The 20,437-nt window shown below is 39.7% G+C and overlaps 1 pseudogene; it reads right to left on the minus strand.

Moving 5' to 3' along the window:
* Positions 1–5,712: 5,712 nt before the first annotated feature.
* LOC130837604 (U6 spliceosomal RNA) lies at positions 5,713–5,805 on the minus strand (annotated as a pseudogene).
* Between the last annotated feature and the right edge of the window lie 14,632 nt (positions 5,806–20,437).

Below are 20,437 nucleotides of genomic sequence, written 5' to 3' on the forward strand. Positions count from 1 at the left end.
AAATTCCAAACTGTCAGAAAACCAAAGTTGGTATATCTGTGACATTGGAAGAAGAATAAAGTACAAACACTCTAAAGATTTCATCTGAGAATAAAGAGTAAGCAGAGAAGAAAATTATCTCAGTGTGAGGACATAGTTATTTTTTGTACCGGATGAAAGAAATATCAGTTGAATAGATATTCTTAGAGGAGTGGATTATCATTATCAATGATTACTTATTATCATTAGGGGAAAGCCATAACTGTATTTTGCAATTAATATGTGGGGAAAGGAGAAGAAGGACAGAAGAGAACCCAAAACCTGCCAGAAAAAGTGGGAAAGAAAAAAATAGGAAAAGATTAAAAAGAAAAGAAATAATATATATGAAATAGTTGTTAATAATTAAACTAAACACAATAAAATGCAAATATTACATCCTTATGAAATTATATAGATTGTCATTTTGGATCTTAAAAATCCAGCAGAATTAGCAGAAATAAACATATCATACTCCCAAAGAAAGGAAGAAGGAGGAAGAGGAAGACAAAGAGGAGGTAGGTGATGTGATGGAGGAGGAGGAGGAAGAAAATAACTTGGAACAAACTGACAAAGAAAATATCAAACAGAAGAAAGGATAGTGTCAGTATTAATAACAATCAAATTACTCTAAATCAAATCATTTAAAAGTCCAAATCTTTGAAGGAAAAAAATGGTTATACAACTATAAATATATATTAATAATGATAACATATCCAGTAATAAAAAATCAAAACTTATATTTGTAATACATATAAGTTACCAATAATAGGACTGTATAAAAATTAGCAAACACTTTTTAGTGCAAAATGTATAACTAAATTAATAACATTGATGGATGGAGAGTACACCAGACTTAGCAAAAGACAGCTTAGTATACTTGGAGATAGTTTCAATAGAAAATATTAAAATCAAATTGTAGAGATTAAAAATTAACTAAAAATTTAAGGAATATAAAAGAAATGTGGGAAACAAAGAACAAACCCAGGAAATGTGTATTTAGGTTCTCAGAGAGAAGAGAGTGGAAAACAAGCAACATTTAAAAACAAAGAAATTAAAAATAATTTAAAATTTCTGTCATATGAAAAATATCAGCCCACAGAGTCAAGAAATTCAGTGAACCCCAGTTGAATGAAAAGATAATCTCATCTAGGTATATGAAAGTTAAACAAAAAACTTATAGATAGAGAACTTGAAAGCAAGCAAAACAAATGTATGATACACGTCCTTCAAGTAAACAGTAAGAGTGACAGCTGACTTCTGAACAGAAGTAATGGAATCCAAAAGACAAGAGAATAAGATTTTTAAATAGTGAAGGAAAAGCAATGGAAAACTACCAAACTATTACTCTACATCCAGCGGCTTTCCTTCAAAACTAAAAGAGCAATGTAAATGTCTCAGACAAACGACTCTGCCAGCATATCTGCACTATTAGAAGCTCTAAAGGAAGCTCCTCAGGCTAAATGCAAATGATCCAGGTTGAAGCACAGAGGTGGCCTGAGCGTCACCAGAAAGCATGCTGATCATTGGCCTCTTGACTTGGTTGTGACACCAGAACACTTATGCAGGGATGGCATGGAAAGAGTGGAAAACTATGTAATTACTTCCTCTTGTTTACATGCTGCTTCCACTGGCAGAACAACTTTATCTCTCATTAAAACCAATGAATGTGTGAAATGAAGTGTCCTTTCAAAGTTCCAGCTAATAAATATGAAAAGAATGGCAGAATTAAAGTTATTTCATAAATGCTGTTTAAAGTATTGATTAGAGACACTGGTTATGGATTATTGACAAAATCTTTGGGTGAATGAATAATGGGTAACTTTCTGCTATGGACAGAGCTGTGCCCACCCCTACCCTCCCTGCAAACTCACATGCTGAAGCCCTAACCTCCAGTGCGTTCATATTTGGAGATAGGTCCTCTAAGGAAGTAATTAAGATCAAATGGAGCCCTAATCTGATAAGATTACCATCCTTATAAGAAGAAACACCAGAAGTTCTCTGTTTCTGTTGCTGGCTTTCTCTACATAACAAGGAAAGGCCATGTAAGGATACAGTGCGAAGGAGGCTGTCTGAAAGCCAGGAAGAGTTCTCACCAGAAACCAAATCAGCTGGAGCCTTGATCTTGGACTTCTAGGCTCAGAACTGTGGGAAAAAACTAATTTCTGTTGTTTAGGTCATTCAGTATATGGTGTTATGTTGTCCCAGTTCGAACAGATTAATACACTGGGCATTTCTGTAATGCCCCCTCCCTCAAAGACAGACTATGTGATGAAGGCACTGAGCAATAGTCACCCTACGTTGGTGGTTAACATGCATATTTCATGTCCCATGATATGACTCAACATCCATAATTCAACATCACCTCTGTTTTGTCCTATAAAAACAACACAACTTTAAGCGTTTAGATATAATTCCCACTTTGTGGAAATACAGGCAATGAAGAACAAATTAATGGACCCCACGAGGTAGCAGAAACAAATTACAATTTTGGCTCTTTCTATAGGACACCAAGCCTCTTTAACAATCACTGCTTTTTATTTTTTTAAAATGCTCTGCTATTGTTTTTTTTTTTTAAGAAATGACTAATGGGAAATAACAAATGTAAAGCTTGTCCTAGATTCTGATGATTTAGATAGAAGGAGCACTTTTAAGCTCAATTAGGAAAATTTAAATATAATCTGGGTTTTGAAAGGTAAAAGATTATTCCTGCAAAAAGAGAACAAGAGCTTTAACAAGAGCATGCACTATAAGGTCTTATTTTGATTAAAATACTTGTGTGTGTGTGTGTGTGTGTGTGTGTGTGTGTGTAGGAAAAGTCCTAGTTGATTAATTACAAGAAGATTTAAAAAGGTTAGTGATAATCTCTGGATGATGAGGTGATGACTTCTCAATCTGTTTAATTTTGCTTATCTGTATTCTCCAGTTTTCTACAATACAAATGTACAACTTCTATAAATGCTGTTAGAAATCAGCTCCTTTGAGGAACATATTCTATTACTAGCTGCCAATCATTGACCTCCTTTTATTTCACTAAAAAATGCAAAATTACTGTGTTTCTAAATGACTGTGTTTCTCTGACACTTACTTCTTCTGGCATAATCCTTGATGAATTCAACTTTTGTAAGAATGGCCCAGATACACTGTGGCCTCTGAATTCTGTAATCTTCTCTTTTGGTCTGTCTCACTTTAGCTACTCCCTCTAGGAGCCGTATTCATGAATTCATCAATCCCAATCACAACACCACCTCTGACATTTTGATTCAACTATCCCATTCCTATTGAGGTATCTTCCTATGTGAATCATCACACCAAGGAAGTTTCCCCATGAATGAGATCTCCTTCCACGGACCCAACCTGTTTTTCATTCTTTCACTCCCACCCCATCATATTCTCCACTCTTTTCACTAGTTTTGATTCTCTGGGATATATCATTATCACATCCTCTTAAAAACACCTTTATTTTCCTTGACACTTTCTTTTTTTGGTCACACTCATCTGTAGGAAGCTGAAATCTGAAAAACCCAATGATTCTCCATGTTCAGAAGCAGCAATGTATCTAGAGAAAAACACTTAACCATACTTACTGGTATTACCTAAAATTCATGACAGCAGTTCTCAAACTGACTCAAGACTTCTTGCAATTTTGATCAAACTTTAGTATGTTTGCTTTACTGCTCGCCAAAGCAACGATTTCCTCCTTCTCAAGATTTTATAATAAAATATTCTACTCTCAGCTAATGACCTTTCCTTACTTGTACTTGGGAACGTAGGCGCACCCAGACTGCGTTCTCTTAGTGTTCCACCATCAAATATACCAGCTTACCTGTGTCGTGCTGTCACTCTACCCTCTGACGTTCTAGAATGGATGAAGTGGCTCTGTGTCCATCAATGGCAAATCCCTCCAGTGGCTTCTTGCACTTAGAGTGAAATCCAGACTCCTCACTGCGGGTCCTGCCTGCCTCTTTCTCATCCTGTTGTATAATTTGCTCACCAGACTCTAGTCACATCAGCACCATCATCTCTTTTGTTCTTGTCATGGGGCCTTTGTGTTTGCTGTTTCTCTAACTAGAAAGCTCTACTACAGGTCCTTGAAAGGTTGTTTCCTTTTCAGATCATGCAACACATAGCTCAGATGTCACCATCTCAGAGGGAACTTCCTAAACAGCCCAAACATGGTTAGCTGCCCCTGGGACTTTCTCTCATATATTATTTTCTCTCTCTATGTTTTATTTCTTTTCCTTCCTCCCTCCCTCCCTCCCTCCCTCCCTTCCTTCCTTCCTTCCCTCCCTCTTGTCTTTCCTTCTTTCCCTATGGAGTACACACATACTCCATTTAGCTTTATCAGAACTGAAAGTGATGGGGAGGGAGATGGAAGGGAGATTTTGATATGTGTCTCCATAATTTACCCCCCAGAAGACTACATACTAAATGCTGTGTGAGCAATGCCATCTCATGCACCTTCACCAGAATGGAAAATCAGTTTTGGACCTCTTTTTATTCATTTTGTTGGAAAAACAGGTCTTGGTATTAAATTGTCATTTCCTTATTTACTATTAATTAAAAATATTAAATTAAATATAAAGTGTAACTTTAAAGCTAAATTCTAAATTCTGTTTCATATTTTTGTGAGTAAACAAAATGCATGCTGATCACATTCACAGACTCTGCTCTGTGTCCATAACTGCAAAAATAATAGGAGAATTTCTTAGAAGTACTTTTATCCTCCTCCTCCTGTGAGTCAGGAGTCTACGTTTGGTATACACTTAATTTCACATCTTAGAACCTGCATGGTGTTTTTGAACCAGTGATTGTTGTTGACATGGTGTGTGGGAATAACCTGGGAAAGGATGTCTCCCAAGAACAGGAGAAAACGGAACATAAGGCTGCTGCAGTGAGCTCAGATCTAGTCTTGCTCTGGTGCTTCCCAGGACGCCTAGGCAAGGAGAAAGTGGGGATTAGGAACTTGGCTGCCTAGGCAACACTAGCAGTTTAGGTACAGCACTAGTTGTGAGAGCATACACACTTCTGGATCATCTGAGGAAAATAGCCCTTTCCTAGAAATCAAGTTGACAGTTACATTTTCTGACTTTGACCTCAAGTAGGTGACTTAACCTCTTGGTAATAAGAATGTTTCTATAAAAGCAAAGTATTTTTAGTACCTTACTTTATTTGCCTCATCATTCCTTCCTGTTGCACAATTCTTATTATCAGGGAGTCCATCTTATTGTCTTATTTATTTTTGTAAATTCCTTGGCATTCGAATTATGACATAGAGAGAGAGACAGACAAACAGACAGACAGAGAGATAGATAGAAAGAATAGGTGCTTGAAAATATAGTAGGTGCTCAGAAATAAAATTAAAGACAAGAGAAAGGGAGGAGGAAAGAAAGGGGGAAGAGATAGGATACTAAAAGGGAGGCTGAGAAGAAGGGAGAAAAAGATAAAAATGATGGCTATTCAGTAATTACAAAGAGGGTTTTCTGGAATATTCCTCTTTCTTTACTTGTTTTTCTTCTTTTATTTAAGTATAGTTGCTGTACAATATTATATATGTTATAGGTGTTCCATATTATTTTATACAGAGTAGTTTGTACCTTTTAGTCCCTACCCCTACCTTGCCCCTCCCCCTGCCTCTCCCCACTGAAGACCACTAGTTTGTTCTCTATGTCTGTGAGTCTGCTTCTTTTTTGTTATGAAAATATGGAACACATCAAAAATTAGCATGTCATCCTTGCACAGGGGCCGTGCTAATCTTCCAGTTTTAGTATATGTGCTGCAGAAGTGAGCTTTTCAAACCTAAAGCTCAATTACTGCTCTTTATTAAATAATTTATTTTAACACATGTAGCTACAAGACAGCATGTGCATAATACAGCACTTCAAAATGGATGAAGAAATTCCAACTGAACTATTACTAAATAAAAATATAAAGATGGTCAATTCGTAAGCAATGAATTTGTTTTTCTAGCTAACTTGGTAGAATAAAAAGGCATTTTTATGAAATACCTATGTTAATGTTGATGTACATAACAATCTGTGAATACTTTTATCGTTACTAGGATTAGGAGTTTGTTTTTAGTAGTTCTCATGTCAATTTAGTAGTATAGGTAATATTTTTAGTGACTATTTTAAAATTTTCCTCATTTTTATTGTCAGTTCCAAATTGGTCAGGAGCAAAGAAAAATAGCCTGAAATGAGGTTTTTCTCCTAAACCTGCAGAAATCCATGACATAGAAAGGTTTTCTTAAATCCGACATGCGTGGCATTTGATGCTGTGAAACTTGGGGACTGCACGTTCCTGGGTTCAGCAGTCAAGGAAGCTTCCTGCAGAAGCATGAGTTTCAGAGTTTGAGAAGCCAGCACCACCTGGAAAGTGGTTAACAATGCACTGACTCATGAGCTGAGTGGAAGAAACTCCCGTGTAAAATATAATGGGGTCTTTTTTCCTCTCCGTTGGTATATATTTAAAAACCTTTAAAAATATTCTAGGAAAAAAGTGAGTGTTACATTCTTTACCTTGTGCTTTAAAAAAGAGATTTTCCACTTGCTCGTCTCTAGAAGGTCATCTCGGAGATGTATACGCCGGGCCTTCACTAGGTCTCCTCTTGCATTCATATTTAACTTTCTTTCATTCGGTGGCCTTTATTAGCTGAGCTCCTGGAGCTTGTAGCACATTTTAAACAGCAACACTGGGAGGATGTAAATGCAGAATAATGTATCAGGACTCAAATTTGCATGGTCAAATGTCAAAAAAATTAGGCCTTCCCCAGAACCATGTCAAGAGAAATAACATAAGTGGGCAAACTCAACAGCAGGCATGCCATTATCATTTAGCGAGAGCTGTCATCACTGCCAGCGAGTGGAAGCAGTGGTCATTAGCTGGAACTCTGCCGGGGGACGTTGCAATTCTTCCTTTTCCTTTTTTTTTAAAAAGATTTTTATTTTTTCCCCATCATCTGACAGTATTTCACAGAACACCGCAATGCGATGTTGCCTCCCTGACAGGAAAGTCAAGAGATGGGCGACGGCGCCTTTGGAGTGGGGGGCATGGAGGGCTAAGGAGAAAAATCCGTAATTGTCCACTGTCAGCTAGCGGGTGCAGGAATTGCCTTACCTATCGGATAAATACTCATTAAGAGTAATCACTTTATTTCAGCTCTGTAATGACATTAACAAGCTTGGAATACAGGGAATTACATGAGTCAGAACAAATAATTGAATATTCTACTGCGGAGGGAACACAGCACAAGGCGGCCTTCACGTCATGCCGTCTCTGAAGCTAGCACCAGCATGCAATTAGATAATAAGCTTAAACAGCATTAAATTGGGCTGCTCGTTCCACCACGAGAAAAAAGAAGTATTAATTGTTCAGATCTCACCTGCTTGTAATTTCATGCAATGCAAATACCAGCGTCTGCCATATTTTGATTTAAATGGGCTTATACACAGGATTTAAACAAACCAATAAAAATGGAATATGAAGAGAATCTGAGATAAAGAAAAGTGCAAATGGATGCTGTTTACAAACCACGCTCAGTGCGAAAGTGTTCCTCTTTGAATGGGAGGTGGGCAAAACTTTGGCGACATTTTAAAATTTAAGGTTACCATAATAATGTGACAGGCGTCCTATAAATTTTTTTCTCAATATTTCTAGCAGGCGATTTTCGTTCAGAGTTATTATAAAATCTCCTGAACATGTGCACCGAGATGGGATTCACACAATTAAGTGCAATCAGCACAGCTGGGTAGGTAGTCACTGATGATGATATAGATACAGATATCACTATAGAAACAGAGATAACCATAGATGCAGACATGATTAATGTTGGTGCATCATTAATTATGAAAAATGCTAAAGGTATGTAAAGCTTTCAAACAGAACAGGATGATTCTGTGTTGTGACAAACAAGGAAAGATGGTCAAAAGCAAGTCAGCCACACTTTCCTAACAAGCTAGGACCCTGAGAGAAGAGAAAGCCGCCTTTTTGACACCCCGTCCCAGTGCCACACGAGTGTCATTTGGTGTTCTGGATCCATAAGCATGAGTTAACCTAATGTGAAGCATCTAATGACACAAGCTGTTAGAGGATGCCAAAGGGAACCCACGTGATGCTGCCTGCCCTGCCCCCACACAGAGGAGGGTGCCTTCCCCTCCCAGGGTGGCTGCCCAGATCAGAGCAGGCTGAGATGAGCCATGAGAGCCTGGGTGCTCTGGGGATGGCAATTTGGAAAGTATCCGTTTACAGTCGGTTCTACCACAATTCCAAATCTGTGTAGTTATTCAGACGAGCCAATCAGCCCTGGATATTTGATAGGCAAACTCAATAATCATTTATAATCTTGACAGGTTAAGGGTCTCCAAGGCAAACCTTAATATACACAGTAGGCTTGAAAATAAGAGAAAACAAATAAAGGAATCTCTGTATTCCCGAGCAAATATCTTCTCTTTCTCTAGTCCTACAATCTTCCAATCAGGGGTTTTCTTTATCATTCCCATCCTCACAGGACACACAAAACCTTTTTTAATCTATTTTTCTAAGCAGACCACCATCCAGCCTTCACCTCAGTACTTGCCTATAACTCATGTAGGTGTTTGAAAGTTATTCTTTAATAAAGGCAAGGGGGAAAGGAAACTAGGTCCTACTTTAGGACAATTTAGGATGTGTCAATAAAAATAGAAATTTTAGTTTCTCTGTCTGTAAAATAAATTGAAACTGTTAGAAGAAAGATTATCCACCAGCTCAACTTTTTGAGGGAATAACATCTAGCATACAGCATTGTGTAGCCGGTACCCAATGCATCTTTAAAAAATCCAGAAAAAGGACATTCTTAAGTAAAAAACTGGAGTTAAAATGAGCATTAACAGAAATACTCTCTCTCTCTTTCTCCTTCCTTCTTTTTTTCTCTCTCCTTCCTCTTCTCTCGTTCTCATGTCCTCTTTCTCTCTCTCACTATATCAATAAAATAATTCTAGTTTCAGTCTAGTTATAAGGAGAGGCAGTTATACTGGATCTTAACCTTCATAAAATATGTACCAGTTATACAAAGAACTATCTTAATTACTATTTGGTAAAAAAAATAATGTGTGTACTGATGATTCTCTATCTACATAATTACGTGCTAGGCATAGCAGGAGATATCTTCAAGCATGTACATTTTTATTGGATCCAAAAACATGAGATGATTAAGAAAGACAATGCATGAAACAATTAAGAAAGAATGCAAACAAAATTGAGTTACATTGTATAACAGGATACTCCAAAATTAATTCACAGAAGAGATCTATTTATGCAGTCATTCAATAAATATTGATTGATCACACATGATGTATGCCAGGCACTACACTCTGTTTAAGACACTAAGACATGCTCCATTTCCTCAAGGAACTTTATTTCCTTGGTGTAGACAAGCACGCACAATGTGATGGAGAAAGTGGTTCTCGGTATAACTTTTTTTTTGCAAAGATATTTCTTTGGAAGAAACATTCTTGTCAAGATGAAATCAAGAGAGATGTGACTTTTGGCAGTGAAGTCCTGTGGGAGATATGGCAAACAAAAAACATGAGTGTGACCCCTGCTAGGGGGATGGAAAAGGTCAAGTGCCCTCCAAGTGACCCTTCCCCATGACCATCCAATTTAACATCCAGACCCCAGATCTTCAGTAGAGTTGTTAAACTCACTGCAGATTGCAGAAGAGGATGCTGGAGGAGTCCTGTTGTTATTTTTCCCTTGAAACAGACAGAACAATAGCATTCTGTGTACATGCAGAAATTTGGGACAGAAAGGATGAATGGTGTGGTGGGGAATTTCAGGAAGGGGAGGAAGGCTTTGGCTGATCCCGCAAAGGAATTGTAGCTCTCTCAAGCTTGGTTTGATCCTGGCTGAAGAAATTTCATCTGGCCTGAGCCTTAGAAAGAGGTAAACTGGGATACATTGCTTCATGAAGATAGATGGCTGTGCCAACCACGGAGGCATAGGAGAATATATCCTCCTCTTCAGTATTGTTACAAGATGAAGCTCATAAGCGGAAGTACCATGAATGAGGCCAATTTTTATGTCATAAAAATGGAATTATACCTTTTCCTAAAGGTAATGAAGAACTATGAAGAATATACATAGAAAAGAACATCTCGATGCCTATAACAAACAAAAATGAGCATGTGTAACACGCAGCATTCCTATAATGTAATGGAAAAATGAGCAGTGACTGGGAATAGGAAATGCATGAGAAAGGAAACCTGAAAAGTCCAAGGGGATCCACCATTACAGTGTCACAAAGAAGAGTTTCACTGCTCTAAAAATCCTCTTTCACCTGTTTATCCCTACCCATGAACCCAGACCTGCAGCAACTACTTTTTGCACTGTGTATACAGTTTGCTTTTTGTTGTTACTGAGTCACATTACATGGTGTGGATGTATCACACTTTGTTTGAAGCATATCTTGGTTGCTTCCAGTTTTTGAAGATTATGGATAAATTTGCTACAGAAATTCTTTTGCAGGACACACACACACACACACACACACACACACATTTCCAAGTCCACTGGATAAATACCTAGGAGCACAATTGCTGAATCATACGACAAGAAAACATTTAGCTTAGTAAGCATCTGAAAAGCTATCTTTCACGATGGCTATTCCATTTTGCATTACTAGTAGCAGTAAATGAGGGTTCCTATCACGCTACATCCTTCCCAGAAAATGGTATTGCAGGTTTTGAGTTTGCTCTTTGTTGTTGTTTTGGTTTTATTTCAGTCATTTTAATAGGTGTGTAATGGCATCTCATCATTGTTTTGATTTTCACTTCCTTAAAACATGTGATGTGGAATGTCTTTTCATACGCTTGTTTGCCAAATGTGTATCTTCTTTGGGGAGGTGTCTGTTCAGATCTTTCACACATTTTTAATTGCATTATATGTCTTCTTATTGTTGAGTTTAAGAGTTCTTTGTATATTTTGGATAGGATCCTTTATCAGATATGGATTTTGCAAAATATTTTCTCCCAGTCTGTGTCTTTGTTTTCAGTCTCTTAACAGTAATTTTCAGACCATAACTTTTTTATTTTCATAAAATCCAACTTTTTCATTCATCTTTTCACAGATCATGCTTTTGGTATTGTATCTAAACACTCCTCACCAAACACAGATCACTTAGATTTTTTCCTATGTTTTCTCCGAGAAGTTTTACAGATTTTCATTTTGCATTTAGGTCTGTAATGCATTTTGAATTAGATTTGGTGAAAGGTATAAATTCTGTGCATAGACTCATTTCTTTCTTTCTTCCTTCATGTCTCTCTCTCTCTTTTTCATACATGGATATCCAATTCTTATAGCATCATTTGTGGAAAGACTATCTTTGTTGATTTAATTACATTTGTTCCTTTCCAAAGGTAGACATTGGTATCTAAAATGTCTCAGCTCTCACCAATACAAAGCTGCCACGATTACTGCAGAATTTTGGTGTCATGAAGTTGGGTAGTGTCAATCCCTTAATTTTGTCCTTCTTCTTCATTGTTGTGTTGGCTCTTCTAGTCTTTTGACTTTCTTTGTAAACTTTAGAATTAGTTTAGCATGAAATACCGTGAACTAACCTGCCAGGATTTTATTTGCAATTGCGTTGAAACTATATATCAAGTTGAGAAGAACTGACTACAAAAAATAATCTTCCTATCCAAGAACATGGAGTATTTCTCCATTTATTCAGATCTTTGACTTTCTTTGATATCTTTCATCAAAACTTGGTAGCTTTCTGGACATAGGCTCTGTACATATTTCATCAGATTTACATGTAAGCTGCATTTAGTGATGGTAATGTAAATGGTATTGTGATTTCGATTTCCGGTTATAATTGTTCAATATTGGTAGGTGGAAAAACAATTAAGTTTTGTTTATCAACCTTGTAGGAAGCCTGTACCCTGTCATCCTGGTGATAATCCTTGTGATACTGTTTCAAGAGTCTTGTAGTTGTTATTGTTGCTCTTGCTGTTGTTGATTTTCTGGGATTTTTTAACTAGACAGACAGGGAACAAAACCAGTTTTATTTCTTTATTGCCAGTCTGTAAACCTTCCACTTCCTTTTCTTTTACTGCATTAGTTTCTCCCGTACAATGTTGAGGGGAGTGGCAAAAGGAAGCATCCTTGCTTTGTTCCTGATCTAGGAGGAAATCATCTTGTTTTTCATCACTAAGTGTGATGTTAGCTCTAGGACTTTTGTCTGGTTTTGAATGTTAATTTCCCAGTTGAGAAAAGTTGCCTCTAGTTTCTAGTTTCCTGAGAGATTTGTTTTTGTTTTTTTTATCATGGATGAGTGTTCGATTATGTCAAGTGCTTTTCCTTCACCTATTGATATAATCATATAATTTTTCTTTTTTAGCCTGTTGATGGACTATATTAATTTTCAAATGTTGAACCAGCCTTGTATACCTGGAGTGAATCCTCTTTGCCATGGCACATAATTATTTTTATAAATCATTGCATTTAATTTGCTAATATTTTGCTGAAAATTTTATATCTATGTTTATTAGAGATACAGGTCTGTAGTTTTCCTTTTTGTAATTCTTTATATGCTTTTGGCATTAAGACAATGGTGACCTGATATCATGAGCTCTAAAGTGTCCCTTTTGTTTCTGTTTTTGGAAGGAGTTTTAGAGAGTTATTTTGATTTCTACTTTAAATTTTAGAGAGCATGCAAGTGAAACATTCAGGACCTGGTGGTTTCTTTTTCTGGAACATAATTAACTATTGATCACTTCCTTCTAGATCTAGTTCTGTTCATATTATTTATTTCTCCTGTGTATATTTTGATCATCTGTGATCTTTCAAATTATTGGTCCATATACAATATCAAATTTGTGGACAGAGTTTTTTCTAATTTTCATTATTTTACTATCCATCAGATCAATAGTGATGATCCCTCTTTAATTTTAATATTAATAAATTGTTCATCTCTTTTTTCTTGGTTAGACTGGCTATAATTTCATCAATTTTATTGATCATTTCAAAGAATCAGTTTGGTTTTATGGATTTGTTCTACTGTTTTCCTGTTTACAATTTTATTTCTGTTTTAATTTTTATTACTTTTTTCTTGATTTAAGTTTAAATTGCTTTTGTTTCTTTGGTTTAGTAAGGTGGAAGATTAGCCTATTGATTTCATAAATTTTCCCATATATATACATGCAATGCTATGAATTTCTCTCTAAACATGGCTTTCACTACCTCACAAAAATTTTAAGTTTCTTACTTATATTCATCTAATTCAGATATCTTAAGTGTCTCAAAGATTGCCAATATTTTTAAGTCTCAAGACTTTTCCTTTGACCCATGCATTATTTGATATTTTGTGTCCAAAACTTTGAGTGGTTGCTCTAGAATGTGCCGTACACATGTACCACGAATGTACATCTACTTTCATGTAATGCTGCATGGTTTCACAGGTAGTAGAGGTAACAGAACTGAGCACTCAAAATTCCTCCCTCCCAATGTTACAAGTAAACGACGTTGCTGTCAGCCGTTACACTCACCCATATGCTGTAATCACCCAGGACATTTTTGCTATTATTACTTTCAACAGATCAATTTAGACCAATTAAGAATGAGAGAAAAGGACATATTTTATTTTGCCTAAATTTATTCCTTTTTCTGATGCACTTCCCTTCTTTAGGTAGATCTAACTTACTGGCCTAAATAACTTTCCTTTCCTCTGGAGAACTTCTTTAAACATTTCTTGTGAGGTAGCTCGATTAATTCCAAAATCCCTTAGGTTTGTTCCTGCCCGTGAAAGTGGTTCTTTCTGCTTCAGTTTTGAATAGCAATTTTACTGTGTACAGAATTATTATGGGTTGAATTTTTTCATTTAACACTCTTCTTGTTTGCATAATTCCTGATGAGATGTCCCATGTAATTCTTATCTTTGTTCCTCTGTAGTAAGGCGTTTCTTTCCTCTGGTTTATTCAAGATTTTCTCTTTGCCTTGTTCTTTTGCACTATGACTAGTGATAGACTTTTTTTTTTTCTCCCCAGTATTTACCCTTCTTGGTGTTCTTTGAGCTACCTGGCTTTGCGAATTTGTATCTGTCATTAATGTTGGATACATTTCACCCATAATTACTTCAAACATTACTTCTGTTCCTTCTTTCTTTTCTTTCTGTCTGGTGTTCCCATTCAGCATATATTACACTTTTCATAATTGCCCCAAATTTCTTGAATATTATGTTCCATCTTTTCATTCCTTTTTCTCTTTGTGTTTCGGTTTTGGAAGTTCCTATTGACTTATTTTCAAGCTGATTGGCCCTTAATATTCTTTCTATCTTTCCTGAGTCGCTCATCACTCTTTCTATGTGTCCATTCCAAGACTTCTGTGTACTTTACTTTAAGGATGTGTCCTTGGGATTCTCTTGGGAGGAGAAACCTTGGGTTACTGGGCAAATTTACCTTCAGGTGCAGAAGCCAAAATGTCTGTTAGTTAACATGGATTTTACCTGGGCATGGGAGTGTAAGAGCACAGGTGTCTTGGCTCAAGAATACACAGACTCAGAGGCTTAAGTTACCCTTTAGAGCTCCCTGAAGATTGAAGCTAAGCCTGAAAGGATACTACTGTTTGGCATCTTCCCCTTCCTTCTCACACTTCCATAGTATTTCACTGTATTTTCATGGAGCAATTCCATAATTAATCACTTGCATATGAATCCTGATTTCAGAATCTGCTTCTGGGGAGTACAATCTAAGCCACTGGTCCAGCAATATCTCAGTATTTTATTAAAGATTTGATCTTTTTAAGAAGTGGGTTTTTGTTGTTTTGCTTATTATGTTGTCTAGCTTTTGATTTGCCTTCAGCAGGAAGGTGGGCCAAATTGCCTTGTCCACTATGAACAAAGTAGAAGTCTGCATCCTCAGTTTGACGCCATCGTCTGAGCATCAATGCTGTGAGTGTGGTGAGCAGCTCTCCCAGTTTGCTCAGGGTGACCCTGTCCTGGCTTTACTACTCAAAGTCCTGTGTCCAGAGAAAGCCCCCAGATCTAAGCAAATAGAGGCAGTTGGCTGTCTTAACCAACTTAAAAAAATTTCTCTTGGTGGAGCAGTTGGGAGCAGTGCCTGTTCTGTGCCATCAAAGCCTTTTCCTCTCCTTTATATGTTTTAACTCCAACTTGTTCTTTATTTTACTCACTCTTGGTGGTAAGAATGTGGCCACTGCCTCTTTACTTGTCTGTCTCTCCCAATGTCTCTTCTAAGTTATCTCAGCTCCATTCCTACTAGTGAAACCCAAAACATCTCTCTCCTATAATAAAATGGATTTTACTTCTGATCAATTCTATTCCACAAAATCTTCTAGACTTGGAATGGAAACAGGGCAGATCTGGAGATCTCTGATGCTGATTTGCTGCGCTGTTATTGGAGCACTAGTTATCACTGTGGCTCTGTTTTAAACAAAGTTGCCTTATCTCTCTCCCTTTTTAATTCTATGTTCCTGGGAGAGCGTAACTGATTGGTTGGCAAGCATCACTTGTTTATCCTAAATAAATCTATTCTGGCAAGTGGGTGGAGCTATATGATACAGACATGAGTGGATACCGGGGGCTTAATTCAATTATCTAAGGGTGATCCTTAGGTAAAGGGGATCAGTGTGAGTCAGGAAGTATCCCTATAACATCTCTTAGGTCAGTGGTCCTCAAAGCATGGTCCCCAGGCCACAGTACCGTCTGGGCACTACCTGGGAATGTATAACAAATGCAAATTACTGAGGCCTACCCCAGAACTACTATACCAGAAACTCAGAGCCGGGTTCAGATAAGCCCTTGCAGTGATTTTGCTGCATGATAAATACGATTGTTTAATTTTTTTTTTTTTTGGCCACACTCTGTGGCACGTGGGATCTTGGCTCCCTGACCAGGGATTGAACCCGCAGTGGAAGTGCAGAGTCTTAACCACTGGACCGCCAGGGAATTCCGATGAGTGGTAAATTTGAAAATCCGTCTTCCAGAGGATCCCTTTGACTTCATAACCCTGCATTTCTCATACTATAATTGATTTTTCCATAAAATAGGAAGAGATGATTGAACATTTTTTCTCAATAACAAGGAATAAAGAAGTATAACACCATCCCTTGTGATGGTGGCGATCACCCCTCAGGCAGCGAGTGTCTTCTTATCGAGGAGAACACAACAGCAGTCTGAGCGAGAACAGACAGACAGACAGACAGAGCCCGTCCAGAAAGCCATGAGGATGGCTGCTCCTGGAAGTTTGGGTGTGTGAATACAAAACAAAACAAAACAAAAAAACAAACTGGATTCCATGGTCCAGGTCTCCCTTCCACACCTCAGTGTTGTGAAGGGTGTTCCCTGGTCAGATTCTGTGCTGTGTGGGATTCTGTGCTTGTGGAGTGGGGCTGGACAGACAAACTCACTCCTGTAATAGCTATTTCTGTGAGGACAAACTCCTGGCCATTGTTGAATGGTCCAGTTCAGTCTCTCTGCTAAATCACATAGTGGCTGGGTGGTCTCCTCAAGGAAGAGAGCTATATTGGGGAGGCCCAGTATTGGTCTTTATGCCTTGAATGTGAAGCTTTGGCAGGCGTTATCCCATACTGTGTCCACGTGTACCTTCAACTTGACAATCATTCACTCTGTTCATATGCCTATGATGCAACTTCCCTGTTGGCCAATGGTGATGGCCGGTTAACATTGACTGGCTATTTTGTCTATGTGGTTGTTCCATGTTTCTTCCATGGTGACCGCCTTCCAGGTGGCATTCGCATGTGATACAAATATCGTCACACATTGTTCTCACTTCTATATATGCATGTAGTTTCCTTAATCAGAGTTCTTTGCCTGTGATATTCCAGTCCTTTTTTTTTCCCCAGGTCCCTAACCAACTGCCCAGACCATTGACAATCGTCTAGAAATATGTGTATGCTCTCACACTGGTCCCTTCTCTTTCCACACAAAGTGGATGGCCAGATGCATCATCATGACCAGCGATGCCCACTGGGAAGATTTTGTCTCTGCTGGCTGTGAAGGACGTCCCAGAGCAGCAGCAGTGGAGCTGCCATTCACTTTCAGTGTGCATGCCTATCCTGCACTAGCCTATCCTCCAGCGGATCATATGAGACCACCTCTAGAGCTGGAGGAAGAAAGCATGGTGTGGGGGATGCTGCAGTCATGGCGGGGAGTAGTTGGCTCTGGGCTACCTGGTCATGCAGCTCACTTGTGCCTTCTGGTCTTGCTTTGCCTGATCACGGATGTTCTGCTCCCATCTTACAACAGATCGTTATGACATCCATATGGTTTTGTGATGTGGTGGGGGGGACAGAACGCTGTTCATAAAGTGCAGGCTGGATTTACAGTCTCTTTCTGCCCCGTGTTCAAATGTTCTGTCCCCCAGAGCCCAGTAGCATAGTAAGAGCTCTTCCTCAAGAGGCATGTCATTCGCTGTTGCAGACGCTGCCGCTTTGCTCTAGAATCTCAGGCCCGCATGCTGTGATTCTTCCTGTGGGACTTTCCATACACTTCACCTTCATTTTCCCCACTGCTGACACCTCTAACCATAGTACCTGCTGTATAATGGGGTCCAGATGGAAGGACGGCTTGGTCTGAAGCCTGACCTTCTAAAGACACCACTTCTGATCAGGGCACCACTCAAAGCTGTCAACCTTCTATGTCACCCACCATAAAGGTTTACCATGCATGGTTCTTCTTACAAAGAAGAACCAAGATAGCCCCCTTTGGAGGGGCTGTCCTGGCATGCCTCTGCCCATTGGACCCCTTACATTTTATCGAAGTTGGCAGCTCCCTAAGTCTCCAGAGTCTATTTCTCACTCTCTGGGATGCATGTGCGTTACCAAGGTCTCCAGCATGACAGGCATCTCTTGTTCACTGCCCTTTGTACCATGCCATCCACGCACGGGGCCAATGTGAGGTTCTCCAGGTATGCCACTGTTCCCAGGCCCGTGAAACTGAGCACCACATCTGCAGTGGTGGTCCTTTCCCCTCCTGAGCTTCCTGTTCCATCTGCTGTCTGCTCAGAGGCTGTCCATGGAGGCCATTGATGGAATGAGAGAGCTTGGAGTTCTACCCGCTCTGAGCCCTGGGGGTGTTCTTATCGGATCGTGGTGGAGGTACAAAGTTCCTGTCGTGACCCACAGTCTCAGGACTCCGGGAGCCTCTGTCTCGGGTAAGCAGACCTGTCTCTTAGGCTCAGGCTCCATCTTGACTCACTGATCAATGTCGCTGACCCCCATGCCCACTGCTGGCGGCTTCCCTAAAAGTCTCTGTGTGTTTTGTAACCCCCACCATTTCCCCCCATTTTCAGTAATATTTTCTTATACTCAGAGAATGCAAAGAAGCTCACAACCGACGGTGTCCCTCCGTGCCTCTGAACCAAACTTTATGCACCCGTGGAAGAGGACTAGTAACTGTCTTGCTAAAACGTTTAAATGAGTTTGGATTCATGAAATAATCTGTAAGCTCTAAAATGGTGATTACCGTTATCAGCGGAAGAGAATAAAGACACTCTTCTTTATGAAGCACAAGGGACACTAGCTTTGCTACTTTCCAAACTAGCCTGTTTGTCTTCCCGTTATTGTTCCAGCTTTGTTGTGTATGGGGGAGGGGACGGGGGACCCCACGCTGCCATGAAGTAGTGTCCACATGGGACGGTTTGTAGAGGCCCCAGGCATGGAGGGTTCTGCTGGATGATGGACCACACTGGATGGGAAGGCGTTGAGGAGCAGAGCCCAGGCACCTGGATGCTGGGCGTGATCTCTGACTCTAGAACCACGGCCTTCCTCAGACCACCTGTCAGAGCATCTGGGTGTGGACATCACTCAGTGTTGGTCCCTCTTTCCATCTCAGGAGCAGGGTCAGAGCCTCCCTCTGTGCTCCCCACGCCCCCCTGCCCTCCATCCTTCCTGGCTCTCATCCACACCAACCCCTTTCCCACCCTGCTCTGCCTCTGGTTGGTCGTGCCCTCTGTTCACTCTGTCCTGCTCTCCTGGAGCTCACCTCTTCTGATTCTCAAGAGCCAGTTTGAAAGAAAAGAAAAATAAAGCAGTATTACCTGGTAAAACCTCTTTGCATTTCTGCCCTGACAGTCTAATTCTTCTCCAGGCCATAGGAACGCTTCTGAATGAATTGAGGAAAGGTCAGGGATTATGGAAAGGAAAGCTGGAAGATTGCTATTATAAACGTTTAAGATGACACAAAATGCACACATGATGACGATGGCCGTGAGAATAACCCATGTACCAAAACCCATGTACCTGGGCGATTCAGCCCTGGTCCTCGTTTGCTAAGGTGTGTTCTCAGAGCTGGTGGTCTGTCCTGACTCTCCGATGCCCAAAATGTACCTTGTGATCCAGGCTAAGCTGCACAGGGGGCTTCTACCTCCTGACTTGTATTGTCGTTCCCCCTTTTTATCGTGTCTTCCACCTTAATGAAGACTGCAGCCTCAGAGCCCACAGGTTTAATGAGCAAAAGCCTTTCTGAGGGAGGAAATGTGGAGAGAGGCATCCAGCTTTAGCTCCTTCAGTGACCCCACCTCGAAATAGGTCCCTCCACTGCTGGTAGACTTAAAGGCTCCAAGAGAGCAACGTCCCAGGTGGTCCAGTGGCTAAGACTCTGCGCCCCCAGGGCAGGGAACTAAGATCTCACATGTTGTGCGGCACAGCCAAAATAAAATAAAATAAAATAAAATAAAATAAAATAAAATAAAATAAAATAAGGGCCAAGAGAGCTGTGTACTATGGTGGTTAGCCGTCATCGCCAAGCTATGTTTTCTCTGTTCAGGGGCCCTTACTGGTCGCCTGAAGGTTGACTGTATTAACACAGCTTTGGCTACTTAGTCACGCATTATCATCTTAACCCCTCCATCAACCCCCTCTATCTTACAGCTACTTTACACAAAGCACACACGCCACTCTTTCCATATCTGCAGGCTATGCACAGCCTGCTCCCCTCACAGAGAAGCCACGTCAGGTCCTGGGCGAGGGCTGGCATTTTCATGTAAATGGCAAGTTTTATATCAATGTCAGATTAGCCGCAAGATTGTTTAAACGCTGGGACCTTCTGACCAGTTGACAAGACAGGATTCCCATGAAGGCGGCGACGTTTCCGGGGCACCTGTACCTCCGAGGTTTTGATGTATTAGTTGAGATTTTCCCTGATGCCTTGAGATACAGACGCTCTTGTCACTATTTTAAAAATAATAAAAGGTACATTTTTTTCTGGCTCTATACTTTTCACTTCAGAATTATTCTGTTACCAAATTGCCTATTCAATATTAACACTAAAGTTTTGGGCTTATGGACGCAGAGGCCACTGTGAGGAGGTGCCTCACGGCACAGCAGGGGGACAAGGTGCTGTGCACGTGGAGACTTCTGTGCAGACAGAACGTCCTCGGAGCCAAAGCTGGCTCCCCTCTGCAGTGTCACT

This window comes from Hippopotamus amphibius, chromosome 15 (genome assembly GCF_030028045.1).
Source record: "Hippopotamus amphibius kiboko isolate mHipAmp2 chromosome 15, mHipAmp2.hap2, whole genome shotgun sequence".
NCBI classification, from domain to species: domain Eukaryota; kingdom Metazoa; phylum Chordata; class Mammalia; order Artiodactyla; family Hippopotamidae; genus Hippopotamus; species Hippopotamus amphibius.